Genomic DNA, 6,000 nt, shown 5'->3' with positions numbered 1-6,000 from the left:
CAAGCTTATCATTCAGAATTGAAGGAGTGATAGGGTTTCCCAAACAAAAGTTAAAGGATCTCATCACTACTAAATTGTCTCTACAAGGAATATTTAAAGGACTTCTTTAGGTGGAAAAAGAAAAGATCATAACTGGAAGTGAGAAAATTATGAAAGAAAAAACAGGTAAAATCAAAACAGAATATATGTAGCATATCAATCATTCTGAAAGCTAGTGTAAATTTAAAAGACAAAGGTAGTAAAGTTAATTATATCTACAAAAACTAGTCAAGGGATACAGAAAATAAAAAGATATAAATATGACAGCATACACATAAAACATGGAGCATAAACATATACACACATAAAAATGTAGTGTTTTTAGAATGGTATCAAACTTAATCAACTATCAGTTTAATATGGACTGCTGTATAATTTGATGTTATATATGGACTTCATGGTAGTCACAAACCAAAAACCTATAACGGATACATGAAAAAGTAAAGAGAAAGGAATCCAAGCACAACACTAAAAGGAGACATTAAATTATTAGGGAAGAGAGTGAGGGAAGAAGAAAGGAACAAAGAAAAACTATAAAAACAATTAGAACACAGTTAACAGCAACAAGTGCCCACCCCTCAATAATTATTTTATTGTTATTTTTTTAAAGATTTTATTCATTTATTCAGGAGAGACACACACACACACAGAAAGAGAGAGAGAGGCAGAGACACAGGCAGAGGGAGAAGCAGGCTCCACGCAGGAGCCTGACGTGGGACTCGATCCCAGGACTCCAGGATCATGCCCTGGGCCGAAGGCAGGCGCCAACCGCTGAGCCACCCAGGGATCCCCAATAATTACTTTAAATGTAAACGGACTAAGTGCTCCAAAAAAAAAAAAAGACACAGGGTGACTAAATGGATTTTTAAAAAACATATTTATGTTAGCTATAAGAGACTCATTTCAGATGTAAAGACTCATAGACTGAAGACAAAGGGATGGAAAAAAGACATTCCATACAATGAATAAAAGGCTGAGGTAGCAGTACCTATATCAGACAAAATAGACTTTAAGACAAAAACTATAATAAGAGACAAAGCAGAGCATTATGTAATGTTAAAAAGATCAGTTCAACAAGAGAATAAAACAATTGTAAATATGTGCTCAACATAAGAGAACCAAAATATATAAAGCAAATATTAACAAACATAAACAAAGAAATTGGCAGTCATAATAGAAGCAGATTTTAACATCCCCCTTAAATCAATGGATAAATCATTCAGACAGGAAATCAATAGGGAAATAGCAACTTTGAATGACACACTAGACCATATGGATTTACCAGATATATACAGAATATTCCCTTTATAAACAGCAGAATACACATTCTTTTCAAGTGCCCATGGAAGATCCTTCAAGATAGATCATGTATTAGCAACAAAATTATCTCAATAAATTTATGAAGATTGATACAATATCAAGCATCTTCTCCAACCACAACAGTATTAAATTTGAAATCAATTACAATTAAAAGTCTCAAAACCCACAAGGACATGGAAGCTAAATAACATACTAACTAAACAATCAATGGATCAATGGAGAAGTCAAAGAAGAAATAAGAAAATATTTTGAGAAAACTGAAAATGGAAATACAATGATTCAAAGTCTTCAGGATACACCAAAAATAGTTCTAAGAGGGAAGTTTATAGCACACAGGCCTACCTCAAGAAACAAATAAAAAAATCTCAAATAAACAATCTAATCTTACATCTAAAGGAACTAGAAAAGGAACAAAGCCTAAAGTTAGTAGAAGAAAGAAAATAATAAAAATCAGAGTGGAAATAAAACTAGAGACAAAAAAAAAATAGAAAAGATCAATGAAACTAAAAGCTGGCTCTTTGCAAAGACAAACACATTGATAAACCTTTAGCCAGGCTCATCAGGAAAAATAGAGAAGACTCAAACAAATAAAATCACAAATGAAGAGAAGTTACAATCATCACCACAGAAATACAAATGATTATGAGACTACTACGAAAAATCATACGTCAACAAATTAGAAAATCTGGAAGAAATGGATTAATTCCTAGAAATATACAGTATTCCAAAGTTGAAACAGGAAAAAAAAAGATAAAAGCAAATAAATTGACTACTTGTAATGAAAGTGAATCAGTAATCAAAAAACACCCAATAAACAAAAGTCAAGGACCAGATGGCTTTGCAGGTGAATTTTACCAAACATTTAATTTTTTAAAAAGATTTTATTTATTTATTCATGGGAGACACAGAGAGAGAGAGAGGCAGAGACATAGACAGAGGGAGAAGCAGGCTCCAGGCTCCTTGCAAGGAGCCCAATGTGGGACTTGATCCCTGGACCCGCGATCACTCTCTGAGCAAAAAGCAGATGCTCAACTGCTGAGTCATCTAGGCATCCCACCAAACATTTATTTTTTTTTATTTATTTTTCATTTATGATAGTCACACAGAGAGAGAGAGAGAGAGAGAGAGAGAGAGGCAGAGACACAGGCAGAGGGAGAAGCAGGCTCCATGCACCGGGAGCCCGTGGGATTCGATCCCGGGTCTCCAGGATGGCGCCCTGGGCCAAAGGGCAAGCGCCAAACTGCTGCGCCACCCAGGGATCCTCACCAAACATTTAAAAAAGAGGTAATACCTATCCCACTCATATTATTCCAAAAATTAGGAGAAATGCTTCCAAATTCATTCTAGAAGGCAAGCATTACCCTGATACCAAAATAAGGCAAAAATATGACAAAAAGGAAAATTACAGATTAATATCCCTGATAAGTATAGATGCAAAAATCCTCAATAAATTATTAACTGAAAAAATTCACAAATAGCAGCCTGGGGATCCCTGGGTGGCTCAGCGGTTTAGCGCCTGCCTTCAGCCCAGGGCATGATCCTGGAGTCCCGGGATCGAGTCCCACTTGGGCTTTCTGCACGGGGCCTGCTTCTCCCTCTGCCTCTCTCTCTCTCTCTGTGTGTCTCTCATGAATAAATACATAAAATCTTAAAAAAAAAAATAGCAGCCTGGCCAAAGCATTCAGTTGTTGGTGGGGACAATCCCAAGGTTCCATCTGGCATCATAGTGGCAGGTTCTGGAGGAGCTGGGGTACCAGCTGGCACTGGAGCAGGGGACATGACACCTCTATTGTTTATGCCCACAGCACCTCCCATAGCCATCTGGCCCATCCCTATCTCCTGTTTTCTCGCATCAGGGAATGTTCCCTTGAATCCTTCCTGCTGTTGCCGCATCATTTCTTCCTGTTGCCACCTTATCTCTTCCTTTCAGCCCTTGCACTTCTCCTCCTGCCTGAGCTCCAGTTGCTTTCGTTTTTGCACTTCTTGGTTGTGCAGCTCTTCTATCTTCCTAAGTTCTTCTTGACGCCTCATCAAATCCTATCTCATTAGCATGACCTGGTGCTCATGGTGAGCAGCCTCCATCTCCATCTCCGGCTTCTCAAGAGCTTCCTTGGTGTTGCGGTCCACTTGGTCCTGCTGCTGCTTCTCCATCTCAATCAGTGCCTTCCGGCGCATGGCATACTCATACTCAAAGGAGCCAGGCTGTGCACATCTGGGGGGTTGCTCTCGCTCCTTGTGAAATTGCTGATTCTTTACAACCAGTTTCTCTGGAAGTCCCTCTTCATCATCCAACTGGTCCATGGGCTCCACAGTCACAGGTGGAGGAAATGTGGTTACAGGAAGGAGCCTTCACTGCACCTGTCCAGAACTTTCCGAGTAGCCGGCTTCCTTGAGAATTCAACAATGCCTTTTTCTGAGGGCCTTCCTCGATCATCCACGATGACTACAGCCCTCTCCACCTGGCTACACACAGAAAAGGCTTCCTCCAGCAGTTCATTGGAAACATACTGAGGAAGGCTTTGGACCATAAGGCTAAGGTGACATCAACTTATTAAAATATGTTTTAAGCCTTTTAAACAAAAACAAAACAAAACAAAATTCAAAAATATAGTAAAAGAATCATTCACCATGATCAAGTGGGGCTTATTGCAGGGATGCAAGGAGGGTTCAATATCCACAGTGCAATCATATGATACAACACATTAGCAAAATGAAGGATAAAAATCACATAACCACCTCAAAATGTGCAAAAAAAGTATTTGACAAAATTCAACATCCATTCATGAAAAAAATTCTCAGCAAATGGCTATAGAGGGAACATACTTAACATAATAAAGGCCATATATTACAAACTCATAGCTAACGTCGTACTCAATGGTGGAAAACTGAAATCTTTTCCTCTAAGATCGGGAACAAGATGAGACTGTCCCCTTTCACTACTTTTATTCAACACAGAAGACAAAAAATAACAAGCATTGGCAAGTATGTGGAGAAAAGGGAACCTCTGAACACTGCTTAGTGGGAATGTAAATTGGTGCAGCCACTATGGAGATTCCTCAAAAAATTAAAATTAGAAATTCCATGAACCCAATAATTCCACTATCAGGTATTTACACAAAGAAAACAAAAACACTAATTTGAAAAGATATATACACCCTTATGTTTATTGCAGTATTATCTACATAATCAAGATATGGAAGCAATCAAAGTTTTCATTGATAGATGAATGGGTAAAGAAAGTATGGTATATAGATACACAATAGAATAATACTTGGCAATAAAGAAGAAAGAAATTGTTCCATTTGCAGTAACATGGATGGATCTAGAGGATATAATGATAAATGAAATAAGTCAGAGAAAAACAAATGCCTTATAATTTCATTTATATGTAGAACCTAAAGAACAAAACAAATGAGCAAATAAACAAACAAAACAGACTCATAAATACAGAGAGCGAACTTGTATGGTTGCCAAAGGGAAGGGAAGGGGAGATAGGCAAAACAAGTGTAGGAGATTAAGAGGTATAGACGTCAGTTATAAAATAAATAGATCACAGGAATGAACATGACAGCATAGGAAATATAGACAATAAGATTGTAATGACTATGTTTGCAGATGGTAACTACACTTAGTGTGTTGAACATTTTGTACATGATTATGAAATCTTTATGTTGTACACCTAAAACTAATATTGTGTATCAATAATATTTCAATAAAAAAATAAATAAAACCTATTAGCAAAACAGAAGTAGAAAGGAAAAAAAAAACCTGGTCAGTATCTGTAATAAGTATGAAGTCTTTTCCAACTCTATTTTCTAAGTATTGATAGATATATGACTTCAAGGGGAAATAAAAAAAATATACTACTAATGCTCTAGTCACAAGACCTACCAGCTGCAACCAGGATCAAACTTGAGTTCTACAGTCAAGAAAAAGTCCTTCATATATAGTATTATATCATCTGCAAATAATGAAAGCTTCATTTCTTCCTTATCAATTTGGATGCCCTTTATTCTCTTTTCTTGTCTGACTGCTGTGGCTAGAACTTCCAGTACTATATTGAATAAAACTGGCAAGAATGGACATCCTTGTATTGTTCCTGACCTTAGGGGAAAATATTCCAGTTGCCGCCATTGAGTATGATGTTAGCTGTGGGATTTTCATTTATGTTCATTATTATATTGAGGTATGTTCCCTCTAAACCTACCTTGTTGAGGGTTTTTATCATGAATTGGTGTTGTACTCTGTCAAATGCTTTTTCTGCATCTATTAGAATGATCATATGGCTTCTATTCTTTCTCTTGATGTGATGTATCATGTTGATTGATTTGCAAATATTGAACCACCTTTGCATCCTGGGAATAAATCCCACTTGATAATGGTAAAAGAAATTGAAGACAACACAAAACAAATGGAAAGGTAATCTATGCTCATGTATTGGAAGAACAGATATCGTTAGAATATTTAACTACCCAAAGCATCTACAGATTTAATTCAATCCCTATCAAAATACCAATAGCATTTTTCACAGAACTAGACAAAACAATTCTAAAATGTATGTGGAACCACAAAAGACCTCAAATGGCCAAAGCAACCTTGAAAAAGAAAATCAAATCTGGAGATATCACAATTCCAGATTTC

At 36.7% G+C, this 6,000-nt stretch overlaps 1 pseudogene; it reads right to left on the bottom strand.

Moving 5' to 3' along the window:
• Nucleotides 1-443: 443 nt before the first annotated feature.
• Nucleotides 444-6,000, bottom strand: part of LOC112653958 (non-POU domain-containing octamer-binding protein-like) — a 29,982-nt pseudogene continuing 24,425 nt past the window's right edge.

The sequence above is a fragment of the Canis lupus genome, chromosome 3 (assembly GCF_003254725.2).
Source record: "Canis lupus dingo isolate Sandy chromosome 3, ASM325472v2, whole genome shotgun sequence".
Taxonomy (NCBI): Eukaryota; Metazoa; Chordata; class Mammalia; order Carnivora; family Canidae; genus Canis; species Canis lupus.
Note: the sequence above shows the minus strand (reverse complement) of the source record. Positions and strands in the feature narration are given on the sequence as shown.